The following is a 22,030-nucleotide window of genomic DNA, read 5'->3' on the forward strand; positions in this document are numbered from 1 at the left end:
CTCAAGATTTTTTTTTAAGAAACCTGATTAGTAACACCTGAAGTGGGTCATAAAATGTGCTTCCCTAGCCTCTTCCAGGCAGGGGGCCCCCCACACACCCCGAGGGCCCCTCTTCTCTGCAATGCAAAACACCACCAGGAGCCTTAGACTGTGAGTAAATTAAATGCAGTGCACTGCATGATACCGATAATGATAAACAAAATGGGACATGACCACCGTGTAATGCAGCATCAATACGGAGAGGTGCAATGAAAATTCATTTAGAGCATCCAATTATACAACACCATTATTAAAATAAACAAATGAATAAATTAGGTCTGAAACTACAAATTATTTTCATTATTGTTCACTTCAGCTTATTTTTTTCTTAAAAACTGTCAGAAAACAGTGAAAGGTGTTTGTTATAGTTACGCACGTCCCGAGGAGGTGTGTTCAGACGGCTTGTTTTATTTTACCAACAGCACAAAACCTTCAAGGACATTCAGTTCAATAACACATAGGACAAAGACGGGCTTAATAACGTTTTTAAAAAAATTAAAAGCTGGAATTTTTAATTTAAAGATGACTAAAAAGACTTATTGTTAGATTTCACAAGTGGATATTGTGATCAAGAAAAAATAATTCCAAAAACAATAAATGTAGAGTATGACAACAGAAAGGGGGATGTAGTGGTCTTGGGCACACTTCTTTACCTGCTGTAAACCACAAAAAAAAGCACAAAACTTAATATGACAGTTGTGTTGCTTTAACATTGGTGTGCTTTGATTCTTGGTTATATTTCTGCTGTTCTTATATATCAGTGTTATTTTTATATGTGGGATGTAACGTCTGCACCTTTGATTTTTTTTTTTATTGTGGTTATATTTATCCATTAGTTGCCACAAACACAAATGCAATTCCCAAAAGGTCAGTAAAGACAACTACTGCTATGAGCATTCATAGTGTGGGCTCAAGATTAAGTTCAGATTATTTAGTTCTGGACAAATGACTTCTTTCTATTTCTGTTTAAAGAGGCCAAAGCTGCAGAATTATTCATGTTAGTAGATCAGTATGTGTACAGACAGACTTAGAAAACAAACAAATATTACATCCTTCTTGAATTAATTGAATTATTTCATTAAACCGGATTGTTTGTAGGATGTTAATTAATCTCTTTTTTGTCTCCAAATTAAAATACAAATGCAAAACCCACAAACAAATGCCTATTATTGGATTCAATACTTTGAAGATACTGTTTCAGGGTTAGGACCATGGACAGCACTGTTTTCCGTTCACCAGACTTTAAGGCACACAGTGTGAACTATAGTAAAACTACTGTTGCTACATGCAAGAAGCCAGAACACAAAACTAGTTAGAAAATCTTGACATACAGGAACTGTGCCAATTAAACTTCACAACCAAAACCAGCATTGTTCTGTAGTAAATACTGAGATGATCTTTTAAAAAGGGTTTCTTATGTGTTTCCTGCAGATGATTTACAGTCTGATTTTCCATGTGAGATAAAGGTTGTATCCAAAAGCATTCACTCATTCACGCTTCTCTATTTTCTGTGTAGTGAGCTGCAGAAGACGATATAGTGAGCTGTTGAGGAAATTAATATTTTGGCCACCACTTCGGTCATTTTCTCATCATTCAGTTGCACTATAAAATAATAGATCATCTGCTAAATAAACAAATAATAATATGATATTTGTAATACATAAATATTGTACAAAGCACATTTCCAGTTTGATAAATACAGTTTGTGGTGTGACGCACAGTTCTCTTTCTCTGGCAATAGATACTAAATTTTTAATAGTGCAAACAGTTAATGTTATGTTGCTTAAGTCCCTTACCAAGTATGGTTAGACCAAACAAGCAAACACATCAGCACAAGAGTATCTGATTTCTCATTGAATTCCTTTTAGAAGCAAGTCTCGGAACATTTCTCTGCACTTATTCTAATGCAGTTATTTGGATGGATAATCAAAACTAACAGTCACTGGGGCATAAAAAAAAACTTTGGTATCATATTTGATATATACACACTACCAGTTCTTTTTTTACCACTTTCTACATTGTAGATACATTAACCATATGAAGCAACATATATGGAATTATGAAGCAAAGAAAAATATGATAAATAACTCTAAATATGGCTTATATTTTAGATTCCTGAAAGTAGCAATGCTTTGATTTGTTGATAGTGCTGCATACCCTTGGCCTTCGCTCAATGAGCTTCATGATGCAGTAGTAGTAGTTTTCATGTCACAGGTGTACCTTGTCAGGGTTCATTTGGAATTTCTTACCTTCTTAATGGGATTGGAACCATCAGTTGTGTTGTGCAGAAGTCAGGTTGGTACACAGCTTACAGTCCTATTTGATCCTTGTTAGAATTCATATTAGGAACCAATAAGCTAGGTAAAGAGAACGTCCATCATTACTTTAAGAACTGAAGGTCAGGCAAACTTTGAATGTGTCCCCAAGTGCAGTTGCAAAACCATCAAGCACTACGACCAAAACTGGCTCACAAGAGGAGTCACCGGCCTCAGAAATCACAAGTTAACAGCATCTCAGATTAGAGCCCAGATAAATGCCACATGGAGTTCCAGTAGTAGACACATCTCTACATGAACTGTTCAGAGGAGACTGTGCGAATCGGGCCTTTATGGTCAAACACCTGCTAAGAAGCCACAACTAAGAAAAAGCAACAAGCAGAAGAGATTTGTTTGGGCCAAGAAACACAAGGAATGAACATTAGACCAGTGGAAATCTGTGCTTTGATGTAATGAGTCCAAATTTTACTTCTTTGGTTCCACCTGTGGTGTCTTTGTATGACGTAGAAAAGGTGAACGGATGGTCTCTACATGCATGGTTCCCACCGTGAAGCATGAAGAAGGTCTGATGGTGTGGAGGTGCTTTGTTGGGGATTTATTCAAAATTGAAGGCACACTGATCCAGCATGGCTACCACAGCATCCTGCAGCGATTTCAACAGGACAATGACCCCGAGCAAACCTTCAGGCTGTGTAAGGGCTATTTGACCAAGGAGAGTGATGGAGTGCTGCGCTAGATGTCCTGGCCTCCACAGTCTCCTGACCTAAACCCAGAATAAGATGGACCACAGAGGGAAAGCAAAAGGACCAACAAGTGCTCAGCATCTCTGGGAACTCCTTCAAGACTGCTGGAAAACCATTTCAGGTGACGACCTCATGAAGCTCATCGAGAGAATGCCAAGAGTGTGCAAAGTGGTAATCAAAGGAAAGGGTGGCTATTTTTTAAGAATCTAAAATATAAACATGTTTTGAGTTATTTCACACTTTTTTGTTTATCACATAATTCCATGTTTTTATTCATAATTTTGATGCCTTCAATGAGACTTTACAATGTAAATACTCATGAAAATAAAGAAAAACTTTTAATGAGAAGGTATGTCCAAATCTTTGACTGTTAGTGTATATGCATATAAAATAATAATTAATTAATTCAGCATTCATACATTTATTTTTTTGTGTGTTTTAATGTTTGTCTCTATCTGCTCCATGGGCTACAGCTTAACAGCATAACAGCTCTCTCTGTTATGGCGCCTCTGACGAAGCCATCAAAAACAGCAACACCGAGCAGATCATCAGAATCAACACCTGACCACAGCAGAATGTAGACTCATAGCCCAAATACAATTTCTTTGCTGGCTTGAGAGCTCGGAGCTAACATTTGTCAAGGCAGCAGTTGAAAATGCATTGCATGATGAACAGTTTCAATTCAGCTCAATTGGGTTTTTTTTTTTTATATAGCGCCAACTCACAACAATAGTCACCTTAAGGTGCTTTATATTGCAAGGTAAAACCCTACAGTACTGATAGAAAACTCCAACAATCAAAGTCAATTCCATGTGAAAAAACACTTTTGGAGTATCAGGGTGAGGACGGCCAGTTTTTCATTGCTCTGCCACTGCACAGTAGCCAAAAATGCACATCAGCCTGTTATTAACGGAAAGTTGGAGATCCAGTGCAATTTATTTGTCTGTAAATAACGTGTAAGTGAATGTTTTTAGATATTTTGCTTGGAGATATTTTCATAATAGCCGGTGCACAGCTGATGCTGTATAGTGTTTGTTTATTTTGTGAATGCTTATTATTAGATCATCACTGGCTCTGCCAGAAAATAATAGTGTCTGTGAGCATTAAAGTAAAGTCAGCGTGCTTGCAGGCATTGTATTTTCGTTATGTGCTGAATTTGCCAATAATAATACTGTTATGTTACGGCTGTGTGCAGACAGGAAGAGGACCCAAAGTGCAGACTCCGGAGACAAAAAGGTGAACTCAAAACAGCTTTAATGCTGAACTCAAAAAGGGTAACAAAACATACCTGGGAAAATCAAAATAAACTTAAACCAGAGAACTGACAGAACACACAGCTAGGTAAACGGTAGAACGCGACAGAGAGCACAGGAAAACACAGGGCTTAAATACGCAGAGGGAGTAATCAGGGAATGGGCAACAGGAGGGAAACACAGCTGGGGCAAATCAGGACTAACGAGACAGAAGCATAAACTGAACACACTGAGAAAAGACAGAGACCTTCAAAGTAAAACAGGAAACACAACACAGACTGAACTTACAGACACAGACTGACTGGACACGGAATATAGCAACTAAGGATACACAGAGACGCGAACTAGACAAGGGATACAGCTGACAGGGGAGACAGAGCAACTAGAGATGACAGAGACATAAACCATAAGACAGAACTCAAAGAAACCAAAGACTAGAAATTATAACTAATATAACAAACTCAAAAACCCTGGGTCAACGACCCAGGCCTCCTAACAAATACAGTCCATGTATATGTGTGTAACCTAGAACTCGTGTAGGTTTCTTAGGTAGTTATTATTTTACAGGAAAATGTTGGATTTTTATTGGACATTTAATATTTTTTCTAATAGAGAAAACACTATAGGGAAAAAAGCCCGGTGCTCAGCCACGAAGCTCCTGGCAAACAATTTTTGTGCTGATGTTAATCCAGACGAATTCAAACATTAAGGTGTGGCCCAATAATTTTTATATATTAACAGCTTTTTTCATAGAAGTGCTGAGTTCAGGCTATCCTGAACTCATTCCTATTGCTTCATTTTCCCAGCATTTACATTATGAAGCATGTTCTCATAGCTGAGAATGTTATACAGTGTTTAGGCATTGACCATCTGTTGTACACCACTTTTTTGAGGCATGTCAAGGTTTTTTAACTACCAAACATTCAGTTCCCTTTTGACTTAAATAAGATTAGATCCTTTAATAGGCATGCCTCCGTATAGACAGCAGAAAAGGGAAGAAATCTTTCTATTGCATATGCACTCTATAAAATGAAAATTATGGTTTCTGTTGGGGGTTTTAAAATGGTTAAAATGGTTCACAAAGTCTAAATTTCGGTTTGAATCTGAGGCTTTGTGCACATTATTTAAAATCAAGGTGAAATACAGCGGCAGTACTTTCACTCACGGAGCCCACACAGCAGAACACGCGATTGTATTGTTGCTGTTATCCAAAAGCCTCCTCGTAGATAAACCTGAGCTGCCCAATAAACCCGTGGACTGTTTTTTTAACTAGCTTATACCATCCCCATGAAAGATCAGTGAAAGAATTTAATCAGTTTGTGGAAAAACTCGAACATTTCTATTTAACACACCTTCTCACGCCTATTCTTTTTCCATTACCAAGGAATATATTACTCCCCTTTCTCATTACATCTGTCTTGTAACATATACTAAATTTTTTGAGAACTTTCCACCTTTTTAAAGTCACATGCAATCATGGATATAGATGTTAGTGACGATAGATGTATTAGGGATTGTGAGGGTGTTCAACTGACTGGGAAGGAATTTAAAAAATAAATAAATAAAAAGAACTAAAAGTGAGCTGCACATGATTTACATTACAGAACAGTTACTTCAATCACAACCTTTTATTAGAATATAGGGCCAGTGACTAATTTATGAGGATATCATGTTGACACACACACACTTAGCCTTTGATACTATTGTTTTCATTTGCTTTAACCATGAGACTAATTCTTTGATATGAATGAAATCAAGCCTCAAGATAATACATAATACAGTTACATAAGAAAAATTATTAAAACTCACCAGTGAAGAATGGTTTAAACTTTCAGTTTTATAGAATCCAATTATGCCCAATAGCTTTGGTTCAGACTCGCTGCATTATAACAAAGGCATCATCTAAATTTTGTATTCAGAAAAAGCAAAGGCGCACAAACACACAAGGGCATTTGGTTTGCAGTAACCTCCTTAAACATAGTCCAGAGTCACTGCAAAATATTATGCAAACACATGCATCATTAAATGCAAAGGGGTCAAAATTTTAACATAGAAACATTTAACATTTACATTCTGTGGGTTTCGCTATTTCAGTCACAACTGTGAGAGGTGGAAGGAGCAGGTGGATATGTAGGGACACAACATGTAAGTCTTGAAAGTGCTCTCTGCTCATTATGAAGTGCAAAAATTGTTCTGAATTTTTCTGACTGGTTACTGTGAGTAATGCTCTCTGTGTCCTTGATGATAAAATTGCTGAAGTTTTAGTTTCTGTAAGTGGCGTTCTTGTCAGGTTGCTTGTGTTTTTCTGCTGCTGCTGATCAGCAACTTTATTAACAACCAATTTCAACAAATTTCATCATCTGGCACACGATCGTGTGCCAGGTAAGTTATCTGGACACTTCATTTCACTCTCTGTATGTGTGTCACGTTTTCCTTTTCATGTTGTCTGGACAAACACAATAAATAAAGTAGTTCTTTTGCTTGGTGCTTAACATCACACAAACAGTGGGAGCGTCCTGTGTGGCGTTTGGATGTTTTTCCCCATGTCTGTGTGGGTTCTTCCTCCCACACACTAAAGACAAACATGCTAGGTTAACTGATGATTCTAAATCTGCTCTATGCGTACTTTTTTGTTTGTTTCTTTGTCCCATAACAAAGTGGAAACCTTTGCAGGGTGTACCCCGTCTCTTAAGTGGACGAACATGGATGGATGGGCTCATCTTCTAGCCAATACGTGAATGTTTTCTAGTATGCTTATGTCGAACAAAACCACAAACCTGGTTGACTCAGCTCTATTTTAGCCATGCTAGAATGAATAATTTAAGACTAAAGTTGAGACACAAACAGCTGCTGGATAGATTACATTGACATTTCACATGTTCAGAGCGCCAAAGGCTGAATCCTACTGACTCTGGTGATGGCCTGACTTTTTCTCTAGTGTCACCATGAAGTAAAAAATTATACTGTGTTAACTTTAATAATGAGATCTTTCATGATGTTTTTTTTTTTATCTTTATCTAACAGAGCTGGTATTAACAAGGATAAAACACAGATGAAACCCATCGAGTGGATTTTTCAGGGTTTCCATCATAGTGCTAATATGTCATATTAACTATTTTAGCTGTTGCAGTTTATGTTACAAAAAGCAAAAGAAAAGTTTTTAAAAGAAATAATAAAAAAAAAAAAAAAAAAAAAAACAGGCAAATGTTTTAATTTAAAACCGTTTCATCTGTTTAGCTGATATGCGTCCATTTATGGTGAGCTAGAGCGTTCTTTACCATATGTGAACAATAAGCATGATTTGGTGCTCTCTTGTCAGTATAGGTTGTAAAGTGAGAAATAAACTCCCAGTTGTCTTCCTCTGTAGGCCAACAAAGCTCTGCTTTTCCATCTGTGCTTTACAATTACCATTATGGCGGCTTGATAGCAAAACATTAATTGAGTGTAAAATTAAATTTACGAGGCTAAAACACATTTAAAATCATATAATAACTTCAATATCCTTTAGTCTCTACTGTAAAAACACCAACCTTTCATTTTATTTTTTGATTTAGAGTTAGAATGTTTGTGTTTGTATTTTAACAACATGATGAACTATCAAGACAAAGTTCATGAAACCTCACCAAGAGGTGGACAAAGAAAGAACCCATTAAATTTAGGTATGAATCCACTTTCTTTGAAAATGCAAACAAGGGAAAAGACCTTTGCAAAAAAGTGTGCTCTCTGAGTGACTCTCTGGTGAATTCATTAGGTGGTTAAATAAGAAGCCAAACACTCAAATCACCAGTATCTTACAAAGCCAGAGTCTGGGTACAAATCCAGAAACCAATCAGAGATTAAACTAAAGAGTTAATAAAAAATGTGAACAGAAAGTAGTTTGTTTTTTGAGGTTTAGTGGTACAACAAAACCCTCATAAACACATAGACAGTGGGGTTGTGGGGAGGTGAAAATTAAAAAAAATGCAATTTGCTGTAATAAAGGAGTGGAGGAGCACAGAAGGGAAATGGCACATTATCACTGATACACAGCTCGGCAGCTCTCAGCTGTCAGAGTTGTCAACACATCACTATTACCCTGCATTATTCATTAGGAATTTGCCACTCTTGCGGCACACACGCAGACAGAGACGAATACAGGCACACATACACCACGTCCCAGTTGAGAGCTGGATGTCCTGGAGCAAAAAGGCAGTCAGGAATAAATAAAGGGGGTGGGATCCGCTGACCCGATAGCTAACGTTTCAAAGCAGATGTCTGGAAGTGAAGACGTGCCGAGAACGACTGAATTCAGGGTCTACGACGAGTAATGTGTTTACCTGTGACAATTATAATGGGACAAGAGAGCAGAAAAGATGCTGTTATTGTGTGGCCAATTTAAGAGAGATAAGACACGGTGTGAAGCTGCTTTGGCAGGCGACAAATAACATCCAGAGCCGGAGGACAGAGAGAATGCAATTTGCTTGTTTTGTTAAAGCAGAAAAATTCAGTCTTTTACTCAAAGACAGCTAACAAAATGTGTCATGATGTCTGGCTCGACACTGCCTGGCTTTTAAAGCAGTCTTTAAAGCCACTGAGACAGCTTTCTTGAAAAATAAAACAATAAATTGGGTTTGGGCATGAACCATGGGGATTAAAAAAAGAAATAAAAAATGTGCATAAAAAGCTCCGATAAATCCCTCTTTTTGTTGCTCTCCAACACAGACCTGAGACAAGTGAGGCGGGAGCGATTGGGACTGACATGCTAGGATGCTGCCGTGCTACTGGCACTGGGAAATGAAAGGTGTTTGAGAAATGAAGTCAGATGCTCTGAGCGGGGTCTAAGTAAATAATCCCCTAAGTCGGACTGATCTGGAGCTTGTTGTGCTTTACCTGCCGAGCGCCAGGGGCTAAGGAGCGGTGGAGAACTGCCCAGGATCAGTGAGAGACTCCTCTACCTACGACTCTGTTCAATAACTCACACTTGACATTCACAGCAAGAGAGCTGTCCACGTGTGCAAGAAACTCTGCACTGACGACTGATTCAGTCGAGCCATGCTATCTAATGCCTCTGCAAGCTGCACAAATATGACATGACACCTGTCAGAAGTGCTTAGTGGAATATAACTCAGCTCTATTGTGAAAACTTGATCCTTACTCAGAGAGGAAATCCTTTTGACTCCGAAAACTGTTTTACAGTAGGCAAAAATAAATGATGTAATATCAGGCAAATGCACATATTCACATAATAGCCTGGCTGGGTGTCACTCTTTGACTGCATGTTTAAAAGAACACCTGCTCTCATTATGCACGACCCACTGCTGATATAACTGCCTTTGGCAGCTCATAAATCACGACTCAAGATACAAAGAAATGTAATGGAATTTATTATGGTCATTTACCTTCTTACTCAGTTAGATTATCGCATTGATTCAACTCTTGTGCCTAAATGTATAGCTGTATCCTGCTGCAGCAGGTTAGCTTAGGGTAGTCAGCTTAGGCCAGAGGTTTCCAGGGATGTTTTCAACTGGTTGTTGGGGTGTTTTCCCTGACCAGCTGGCTAGTAGCTGCTTGAGGTTGCTGGCTGATACCTGGTGAAAGTTGCTGCACCAAAAACTTCCTTGATATTGCTTTGCTCACTAGAAGATACCGACTGCAAACACTCACCATTTGCTCTCTAAGTTGCAGTGAAACTTGGAAAAATTATGATGCAAACCAGAAATTGAGAACCTTTGTCTTTAAACTAAAGGTTGTGCCTTACCACAACAACAATGATTATTTAATGGTGAATGGTCTCCACCAGTAAAGTAATGATGTTTGTTGCCGTCTGCATGGTTTCACTATCATTTAGCGAGCAGTTTGCAAGTGTTTGCAGGAAGTCATCGCCTTTAATGCAAACTACTAGTGACTGCAGCAAATCTGCAAGCAGCCAAAGCAATTGCAACAAAAAACCCTTTCACTAGTGACTGACGGTTACCAGGGGCCACTTACCAAACTTTGGGCCCCTACAGCTTTTGCAATTAATTCCATAGTGACTACCAGTTGGGGACTAAACATTTTTTCCCATATGATTAGCAATTATCAGATGACCGGTCTCTAGATGTGTTTGCCTGTGTCTTAGCACAAAGCTAGGATCATTGCTTGTCTGTATCCCCTTTCCAGAAATATCATAACTTTGGTGTTATTTTTGCCCTTTTGTTTCTTTCTGTAGCGCTCCCTTTTTGTTTGGATACCACAACTCTATATCCTCACTTTGGGTCTGCATCATTTGAAGAAAATCTGTCACATCTCAATATTGTTCAGTAATACTATGTGTCATAACAGTAATGGTGAATATTGTGTTTCTGAAACATAGGGCTGATGGTGTATATGATGTATACAAAAATGGAAGAAGACATAAAATTAGTCCTTGAGGAATGCCTCACTTCCAATAATACAAATTGGGAAAGATTACTTTCCTGTTAGAACATTCAAAGAATATGAGGAAAACCAGTCTAAAGCAGGCCAACTTTGTGCTCCAGATGTTATTAAAGAATGTCATGATGATGGTGTCAAAAGAATGGTAAAGGAATCAAAATGGACAGGTGAAATGATATCATACACCTGAAAACTAGTTTAACTATTGGTTGGTGGATGGAAATAAAATTTCTATTTTAGTTAGCATCAGATGTGATTTAAAACCTAGTCTTTATAGTTGACACCTTGTAAGATAAAAATACCTAAGATAAAAAGTCTATCCAATCTTCTCTTGTTTTCTAATTAATTTTAGGTCTTTTTATTATGACCGAGTGTACCATGTGGATATCCAAGGACATTTCAAGAAGTTATGTAAGAAGTTAAAAACATGTTATCAAGTTGAAAAAACATGGAATTTTCATGAACATAAAGTGCAATTTACAAATAGTTTCACAAGTTCTATTTTAGTAGGTTCACTTCCTCTGTCACACCAACACTCCCCATGTCCTCTTTCTTTCAACATTCAGCAGGAACAACACCCCGAGGCAGGACTCTCAGGCAGAATAGGTAAACATAAAAATCACCTTTTATTTAGGTTAGAAGTCAAAGTATATGAGGTGCAAAAATCCACAAAGAAAGCAACTAGAATTCAAAAAATCCAAGACATGAACTGGGAAACACAGGGAGGATACAGAGAATCCAAAAACATGCTGGCAATACACAAAGAGTTATAACAGGGTGGATTAACACACACTTTGAAAAAAGGGCAAAAGGAACCTGAGACCAGGTATACACACACACACACAGATACAAGGAGGGCAAATCAAGGAGCTGAGGAACAAAACACAGCTGTAACCAATCATGACAACAAGACAAGGAAGTAAATTAAATATAAGGCACAAGAGACAAATGACTATCAAAATAAAACAGGAAGTAAGTACATGGGAGAATCATATGACAAAGATGAAGGATTAATAACTACATACAGTACAAAAAGAGGTCAGGCTATACTAAACTGATGCACAAAGTAGTAAATATAAACCAATAAGGAAATATCTTTCACTTCTCCTCCTGCTGACAACACCACATTCAACATCCTTTGCATAATACATTATCTCTCCCTCCTCTGCACATCTCAACCTCACCATGTTAAAAACATAACAAAAGGCTAAATCATCATCTGACAACATTCCCTTGTTTCAAGACTACAATTCCACAAACTCAAATCTTTGTCATGGACAATCTGCTCAAATGCGATTGACCAACAGAACCTGGATTACGAAAGGACTACAAACAGAAACCAGAAAGCTCCTGTATCAAATCTCTTGGCCTTTGCATAAAGATTTTGAAGATCTGTGTACAGACAGCCAAAGGAAACTTTAATACTGGACACTATGGGCTGGTCAGTAAATGGTGAAGCTCAATAATGCTGCACTTCAAAGTCCTTCACTGAATTAAGCTTTAATCTTCCGTCATACGTGGCTTTTCTGTAGCGTTTTTAATTCTACGTGTATGGACCAAATCACTTGGGTATTAGTCACTGTTTATTTCTTATTCTGCCAGATTTGTATTTGTTTGATTGAATCATGTTGACACATGAGTTACCCAATAGATTTAAAAAGTCCAGAATACCTAAGACATGTGGACTTCATATAGCCAGGTCTGTATTTCATATTAGCATATTCATATTAACATATAAGTTAACTTGCACCACCAAAGTCAATGTGTCAGCAAAATCAGATTAGTTAGTACAAATAAACACAACACTTTGTGAAAGGCAGTTGACTCACAGTCATGTGGACATCCCACATTTTCATAATTGTGCGAATTCTTTTACTTAGTTTGTAAAGTCACTTAAAATTGTTTTGATTGGTCCTCCTTTTAGTTTTTAGTCTGGCTGTGACTAAGTATGATAACTCTGGTTGTACTTACCTTATGTAACTCTTCCCATTGCACAAACATTATGTTTGTTGCTAGTTATCCATCCAACTAGGGAGTCTTTTATCTTTTTTTACATGAGACCTGACAGCACACTTTATCAAAATCAATTCATATCCACATAATGCTTTTTGATTACACTCCTTGTTAAATGATGTTTGAAATGCAAACTGTCCTTAAACAGCTGATGAGTCTATGTATCCCTGATTTCTTAAAAAAAACAACAACATAATTATATAAAAAAACCTCAGTGTGACCAAATTTAGAATTGTTTTAACCTTGATATTTAGAGTTGTTTTTATTTGCTAATCAGCAAAATGATACCAGCTCGTTCCTTCTGCATCACAATCAGCATCCTTCTGATACCTGTTATTATGTGGAGCATTGCAGTGATTTTTCTCCATTAGTGTCTGTTTTATCTGCCTCCAAACCTGCTGTATACCTAACGTTATATCAGTATTTAGGAGTTAAAGATGAGGATCAGCAAAGTACTTCCTATTCTTTCAGCCAGGTCGGTTTGAGGTTTACGTGGATAGACCTACACCCTCCCACACATCCATCCTCTATCAATTTACTTCAGACACAATCTGGTGAGAGCATTTTATCAGGCCAAGTTCCTTCCTCTCTGAGAAGAGGGTGGGCATTAAGTCAACCATCTATCTCTCTCTTAATCTCTTTTTCTCTCTTCTGTTTTGGCTCAAAGAAATTGCCACTCGAACAGAGCTTCAAATATACAGTATTGTCTGGGGTTTGCACAAGTACCATCCAACATAAAGCTGTTACATGAAGGACTTTCTCACTCGCTCTGCAGCCTTAAAAATCGATCTGAACATGAACAGCAGACGGCATTTGCTTCTGTCCCTCTATTTCTTCATCCGCATGTAATTTTCTTCTCCCTGCAGGGTGCAGCTTGATGCAAATGAGAGTTTGTTATTAATTGATTACTTCATACAGCAAGAGACCGTGAGACAAGTCACTGCGGTTGCCCGTGGGCGAGTTCCGTGTAGAGGAACGGCACACCATGTCTTCATGTGTCTCTGAAGTGGCTGAGGAGCCCCTGGGACAAAACAGTGACAAAATCCTGAGCAGAGCCGCGAGGTGAAAGCAGGGCATTTTGGCAACATTTTTCTTTTATACAGACCGCAGAGCACAGCAATTTAACGATAGGAATGAACAATGCAGCTGTGTGGGCTCGCTGAGGCGTTTCTTAATTCTGCCAGGAGGCAATGTGAAGCATCGGGGATGACCTCCAACAGCCCACATTATGAAAAAGACAATTTGCTTTCCATAATTCCAGTTTTGTTTACTTTTCTATGTGACTCTATTAATAACCAGGGGGATGATTTGGGCCCTCAGAGAGAAGACGCCTGTTGATGCAGAGAAGCTCCATCTCTCGTTCGGATGATGTCAGGAGAAAAAAGGCTTTTATGTTTTTCCCTTTTCTCCAATGACTCTCTGAAATGGGTTTTCTGCTTTTATCCATAGCAGCTAGCGTGGCTGAAATATCCAACAAGTCCTCAAGCTAAATGATCGTGTTGGTTGTTTGCATCTGCAGTCTGAAATGACCCATGTAAGCTTTTCTGAAACAACATACAGGAGCGTTTCCACTTTCAAAGAATGAAAAAGTCCACCTTCTCATTAGTAAATAGTGCTGTGGGTTAAAATCGACCCTTTTAAAACTTTTAGCAGAAGTCTGAACTCTGTTTCATATGTTTTAAGGCAACAACATAATAAACTTTCATTGTTCAGAGGTTTTTATATGTCAGTAAATACTGGCTGGACTGAAAATTTGATAAGACATTCCTTTTACCCTTAGCATGAATTTTTAAAGCCATGTTTACCTTTTTAAGTAAAGTAAACCTATATGGCTATGAATATAACTCAATAGCGCTGTCACCTTTAGGAAGCCAGCACCTTGTGAACCTGTGGAGTGGAGGTTCCTTCCATCTTTTTTTATATAATTGAAAATGTTTGTTTCTGAAACACAATCAAAATGCTTTGCTGCTTGAACTTAAGTCCCTTAGGCCTATTTGTCCTTTTAGAAACACTTCCATGGATCTTGTCAGGTGTCTAGTTAGATTTAAAATGTTATCAAGAACCAGAATATTAATTACTTGCATAATAGTCTGTTATGTGTGGCAAAAATAACCAGGACTTCACCAACAGTGTAGAACTGACATGTTCTTAGCTCAATTTGAACATCCCACCTCCTGATTTTGCATGCATAAAATCACAGTGCCCATTTTCGAGGTAGTTTAGCTACGCTTGTTGGGAGCTATATTTTTATCCTTTTACATACACACGGTTTGCTTCAAACAAAAATGCCGGTCAGTCTTACACTGGCGAAATAAAAGCAAACATAGCCTCAAACAGAACTGATAATATTGCTGTGGTCTTCTTAAAAACAGTAATTTTTCCAAGATTTCAAGCCACAAGTAATGTACGGTACTGCTTACAACATGAAGTGGCAATTACTGATTAATGGAATTGTTAATCATTAATTTATTTTTATTTTTTTAACATTCATGTAGGCATATAAAGGTTCATTTTCTCTCCTGGTCACAGGAGTGTTGCAGTGTCATATTGTGCTACCTAATGCAAGAACTGGCTTTGAACAATAATAAAATTAGTGGTAGGAAACTTGCATCAGGGTCTCTAATTTAAAACAGACACATCACAAGTCCTTGACTGGCTTCAGTAAACCCAGAACGAGCCAGAGTATTCTGGTTTGTGGGAAGAGAAAACACACATTGTCTCATAAACATTTCAGTTTTTGCCAGGTTTCGATATTGAACAACCTTCATTTTTACAACAATAACATTCTGATGTGAGAATGACAAATTTCTTTGGCTGTAAGACTATAATCAAACCCACTGGGGCTGATGCCTCAGACACTCAGCTATTGCTTCTTAAATTAGTAGAAAAGTTCTAAGCTTTATTCGATCACAAAACCTTTAAAATAATAAATGTGCATCAGCAACACAATGTGCCACTGGAACATGAGAGCGCCAGTTGCTGAAAACAGGCCTACGCTTACTTTGTTAGGTACAGCAGTTAAACTGCTCATTGATGCAAATGCTTAATCAGCCAATCAGGTGGATGCAGCTCAGTGCATTTAAGCACGGTCAAGATGAGCTCAAGTTCAAATTTAGCACCATAATGGGGAAGAAAGGCAATTTAAGTGACACTGAAAAGGGAACAAAAGCATCTAAGCAGAACTTCTGAAAACCTTTTATCTGCAACTAAACAATTCATACTTATTTCTGTGATATATGCATTAGTAAAACATAATATCTTTAATTAAGACGGTCAAATTGAGATTTTACTGTGATACTAGTTTACAGGGCGTGTTGTACATGCACAGCAGTCGACGCGTAATTCAGCCAAGTTTTACTGTGTGTGTTGCTGTGGGTTTCTAATACAGTTCAACATCAAATGTTGACTGTTTCCTGTCTCATAGCAGCAGGAGGTAAACTGAACCCCCAGCCCTGCAGTACTACTGTTTCTCATTTTCTTGCAGAGCTATGAATTCTTGAATAGCTTTTGCAGAAGGATGATAACATTTTGTTGTGGTATTGCATTCAGTACAGAAAATGTACTTCAGCTAACCATAAAATATCCATGCAGCATTGGCTACAGTCAAGGTCCACTGATAGGTCTCATAATTAAAATCACTTTCAATCAACTACAAGGTTGCAGATGTTTTGGTTTGTTTTGTTTTTAATTTTGAGGTATTAGTTTTATTTTCTTCTTCTGACTGTTACACCTTTAAATGAATTATGCTCTTTATGAGCAAACCAGTGCAACAGTTCAAGCCAAAGTATAAAGAGCATTTACTGAATTTACGTCTCGCCTGCATGAATTTAAAAACCTTTATTGAGCTTCTACTCCTTTGATCCAAGTCATGTTTTATCCAAATTCCCTGTACTAAGCTTTTTTCTAAACATGTTCACTGCCCAAAAACAGATGATTAACATACACAATAGGTAATACATTTGTGATACACCATGGGTAAAGGTGCTGTTTACATTAGCTGCCAAGCATTGATGGGATAAAGAACATCCAAACTTTAAAAGATATTCAATGTTTGTCCAAAAAATGTCATTTATTGAAGAGTTTGATTCATAAACTGCAAATAAACAACACACTATTCTACCCCAAATCCTTATCCAACAAATCGCTAAGCCATAAGAGGAAAACCCCACTTAGTGCAGTCATACATGTCCAAGGGTGTGATCTGGCTGGTCAACAAACAAATTTTGCCTTCTAATGATGCTGGCAATTTTACCATTTTGAGCCTGCGGTGTTTGCTGATGATTGGTCGATGCTGTAACCCGACTGGAGGCTTTTTAAGAAATGTATTTACTTATGAACATGCCGCAAGTGACTTTGCACTGTTAAAACGCAATAATTGGAACACAGTAATTCCAAGAACAGACAGTTTGACATACTATAGAAAATAAACAAGGGTATTTAAATGAAATCTTCTTCTGCATGTAAAGTCTAGAAGTATTGATTGAAATTACAGGAAACATAAAAGTAAAAAAGTTTGGACTTTAGCTGGGCTTCTGCATGCTTCATCACATTTATATACACTCTTCCTTTAATCCAATACTTCACATAGCTAAAAGATTTATTGAGTGATGGGTGTGTTTTTTGAGTCAATGTCACAGTGGCACTGTAACATGTTGCTGAAATAGTCCCCAACAAGTTAAGTAGCTTTATTGTCATTTCAACCATGTGCAGTGATACAGTACCCATGGTGCTACATATAACATGTAACAGACACTCAACACAGGACTGCATAAAGTGCAAGTGTGCAAGAATTGCAAAAACACAAAACAAAGACAGTGCAACACTAGACAGAACAGAACGACACAGTGCAATAGAAAAGTGCAACAATGACACATCGTGCTTTTAGAAAATTACAAAAACTGTTTTTTTATAAAATTACAAGTTCAAGAGGAACAAATGTTTTCTTTTTTTTTTCCAAGCAGGAAAATCCTGAAGTATGGAGAGATTTTGATCTTTTCACATAAATTGCAAGCCTTGTCCTTTAAATGCTGCATCACAAAGACAACATCAGCAGCACAACGCAGAAATTGTTTAAATAATTCACTTTGACTTCTTACTGCAGGCTCAATTTCTACACATCCCTAAACCTTCCTTAACATGGCTGTAAAATAGGAACGTCTGTTTTGCTGTAATACTCACTGAAACTATGCAAACGATTGCAGGAATCTCTCGTGCAGATGCTGTTGTAACATAGAGTTAATAAGTTTTATTCTATATCAGCATTCCTGGACAGAATCAGAATTTTAAATCTTAAAAGATATATAATAGTTAAGTATTGAAAATTCGTTATATGCTCTGTTATAAGTAAATTTTGATTGCCTTTCATTTGAATTTTGATTTAAATGGACATGCATACATCTTTATTGAGAGTGACTCTGAAGCAACTTTTTATATATATATATGTTGTCTGCATTCCAAAAAAACCCACCAAAAATTCTTTCATTTTCTATTTTTTGTCCTTAGACATGCTGAGCTTCTTTATTTCTTTCTTCTTTTTTTGCCAATCCTTCAGGGATTGGCGATATTGGATTTTAGTCCCCTGAGTATGGTTTTATATTTTTTCTGGTTCAATATTCATTGCGGTTTTCAAATTTTCATCTCTCTTTCGGTCACCCCTTTTTTCCACACTCTTTTGTTCACGAGTTTTATCCCTTCTATCCACATTTCTCTCTCTGACCCTTTCAACTATTTTCTCCCCATCCCCCTTCCTCTGCTTCTCTCTCTTCTGACCTTCTGTGTCCGACCTTCCCCTCTTCCACGAATTAATGGCCTCATACTCCTACTAAAGCAGATGTCAATACGAGCACAGTGAGGGGACAGAGTGCAGTAAAAAAGGTACAAAGAGGCTTTGAACTCCCAGTGTGGAGGCTGATGTCCTAGCAAACAGCCAGCAGTCATATCACTGCTCTGACATTTTGCATGGAGGACTCTGTAAAGTGAAGTACCCACTGACTCGCTTATCCTGGGCATAGGGAGATTTTCTCCACCAAAGCCAAATTGTGCTCTGTTTCAGCGATTACAGGAGAAGACTGCAGTGTCAACATTCCCAGGAAAACGTTCTAGGAAAATGTCAGAGCTTTAAAACATGCTGCTGATTTTGATGTTTTGCTGATGTTTAGCTGTTAAAGTAAAAACGTCTCCCCATTCATGTTCTCAAATGTCATGATAATCAGCCCTAAAACCAAACTTTTCAACAAGTTTCGAAGGTGGTAGATGGCCGATATAAGAAAAAAGAAACAGAAAAGGTGCAATCAGTTGAAATTGGGAGTGCTAGAATAAAATATGCCTGATTGACCTCATGCAGTGGTGCAAAAGTAGTGGTGGGAGATTTATCATGGCAAAGATAATAAGTGTGGCCTATGGCCAAAATCTAGTAAGCACTTTTTATTTTGTTAAAGATTTTTTTCTCATGTTTTAGATAAGATTACTTACCTTCTGTCCCCAGAAGGCATTTCTTGTGCCATTTAATCAGTCATTTTTTTTGCAAACTTGCATTTAAAGCCAAGTTAGAATTAATTTAAGATAGTAGAATATAATATATTGTAGCATCTATATATTTTTTATATTTATGAAATGCAAGCTAATTAGGAAGCAACATTTTCAAGCTGCATGCTGCCAAGCCAGGCTACTGATGTGTCATACTCTTCTCTAATTTGTTCAATGTATCAGCAGAAAATTGTTTGCTAGCTGCTGTGCTACAGTATGTTGGTATATACAAGGCTAGAGTTAAATATTTGGATACTTTGAACCAATCTCTTATCACATGTTTTGCCTCTCCGTTATTAGAAAACATTATCTTAAGATTACTTTGGATATGCAGTGAGAAGATTATGAGCATTAAACCATTGCAGTCTAGTACTCCTAAAGCTAACTGCAGGTTACCCAGCAGCAATGAGGCTATTTGAAAGTTAAATGTTGACTTGCTCGAAAGTTTAACAGAAAGGGGAACCACAGATATGTTCATCACAAAGAGAAAAGGTCACAAAAATATTTAAAAAATACTAAAGATACATAGATGAGAAGCAAAAAATATTACTAAAAAGACGGTGCTCTAATCAGCCAATCACATGACAGCAGCTCAGTGCATTCAGGCATGTACACGCACTCAAAAACACCTGGTGAAGACCAAACTGAGCATCGCAATGGGAGGAAGGAAGATTATTTAAATGTGACACTGTTGTCGGTGCCAGATTGGCTGGTCTGCGTCACCCATCTTTCTAATCTGGTGCAATGGATGACTTGCATCATGGACATCCAGCCAACAACTCTGTGACAACTGTTGCTCTAATGTCAACATAGACACAAATGTCTGAGGAATGTTTCCTGCACCATGAACAGCAGTCCTGAAACCAAAAGGAGGTCCAACCTGATACTATCAAGCTGTATCTTGGACAAAGTTAAGGAAATAAAAAGCTTTGCAGACTGTAAAAAGCTAGTCTGCAAAGCTCTGCATAGCATTTATAGTATCATACAAGAACCTTAGAAGCCATTGTTGACAGTCGCTTATAGCCAATATTATCCAGAATACATTATTTAACCTATGCTAATTATCGTTCTCACATTGCTGACTAAATTCTGATCAAATCAGTTTGTAAAAGCATGAAGTGAATGAGCGATAGGACTCTTTCTATCCATCTATGTATCTATAGATGGATATAAAATGACATTAATAAGTCCTTGTTGTACTTTTTATAGCTAGAAAGCAATATTTTCAGCTTTCACATTGGGCTCATAGGTCTGAACCATACCGCTATTTTTCTCAGAATGATTCATATCGATCAACACTTCATATCTTTTGATGTTTATTTCATGTTCACATTGGAGCTACAGGTGGTGCGGTGACTAATTTAACAGCCAAAAACAGCTGATCAAAACTGTTATTTATCATTTTAGTTAATCACTGACGAGTGACTCATAGGTTTTTGATTTGATCAGTGGATTTTATTAGTGGGACTGGTTAAAATTAACTTTAAATGCAGAAAACGGGCTGGAATAATCTGGTATTCTGTGTTCCTGTTGAGTGAAGTGATAGTGCTTTGAACACTATGTGGAATAATGGTGTAAAGATTTGTTTTTAGATCAGGATGCGTGGTGAAAACGCAGAATGCAATCGTGCATAATTGCCTAATTACATGTGACAGACTGACATTCTGCTCCTTACGCTTGACGTTTTCCCAACACAATGACATCAAAAGCTTACTGCTCACTTGCTGCCTAATGCATCCCAACTCTCGACAGGTGCCAATGTAACAAAACCATACGACTTACTCCATTCATCTGTCAGTTGTTTTAATGTTTCAGCTGATCCATGATCATTTTTACCTTTATAATCAGGTCTCTTGTTTATTAATTTACTAGTTCTTTTAAAAATTTCGTTTAATCTGTTTTTATTAAAAGTGAAGACAGTGACTATAACATCAGTGTTACGACCCGGCTCAAAAGCCGCAACATAAAAAAGGAGACGAACAGCAGAGTGTAGGTAGGAAGAGGTTTTATCTTGAAATGGGGTAGGAGGTTGGCTAAAACGGCTGGTGCCATCAAGGCAAAAGCAAGTGAGCTCCCCGGGAAGCTTGCCTCAGGTAAGCTTTTATGCACACCTGACTAGGTGTGGCCAATTAGCACCAGCTGAACACACTGAGCAGATTAGAGGCTGCAGAGGGACGTAACACCTCCTCCCTTAAAAGGGTTCCTCTAGGACCCCTAAATTAATTAAAAGCCCTCTGAAGCCTTGATCCTCAAAAATAAGCTTGAGCCAAAGCACAAACTTGAGCACTTTATTACCAGCTCTCCTAACACAAAACTAAATACTCACATTTCTTTTAGTTAGCATCTTTAAGCATGGATGCCCCTGCATGAGGATCTGAAGTTGCCACACTGAACACACAAAAAGTAACATGTGACCAACACAAAGGAGCACAACAGTCACAAACCCAAAACGATTACCTGACCTACAACACAAAACCAAAAGTAGGAACAAATAATCACAACTAAGTGATCTGTTGTCTCCACCACACAAACAGTCACATACAAGTGGCCTTATACCACAACAAGTTACTTTAATCCAAAAAGTTCAGTAAAGCAAGCACACTAGTGACCAACCACAAATGGAGAGCTATGGCCACACAATGATCACATCAAGGGTGGGTCAGCACCCCTCAGTGTTACTGCCATCACTTGGCCAACAACACTCACAAGTGATCCAACAAAAGTAGCCATATTCCCCACAACACCAAAGGTCACAGCACAAAACACTCACCTCATGAGGATCTCATTA

General features: G+C 37.8%; 1 protein-coding gene across 1 annotated transcript in view; it reads right to left on the bottom strand.

Moving 5' to 3' along the window:
* The window catches only part of st6galnac3 (ST6 (alpha-N-acetyl-neuraminyl-2,3-beta-galactosyl-1,3)-N-acetylgalactosaminide alpha-2,6-sialyltransferase 3), a 102,910-nt gene that overhangs the window by 11,473 nt on the left and 69,407 nt on the right, over window positions 1-22,030 (bottom strand). The window lies entirely within an intron of this gene.

This window comes from Oreochromis aureus, linkage group 18, assembly GCF_013358895.1.
Source record: "Oreochromis aureus strain Israel breed Guangdong linkage group 18, ZZ_aureus, whole genome shotgun sequence".
Classification (NCBI taxonomy): domain Eukaryota; kingdom Metazoa; phylum Chordata; class Actinopteri; order Cichliformes; family Cichlidae; genus Oreochromis; species Oreochromis aureus.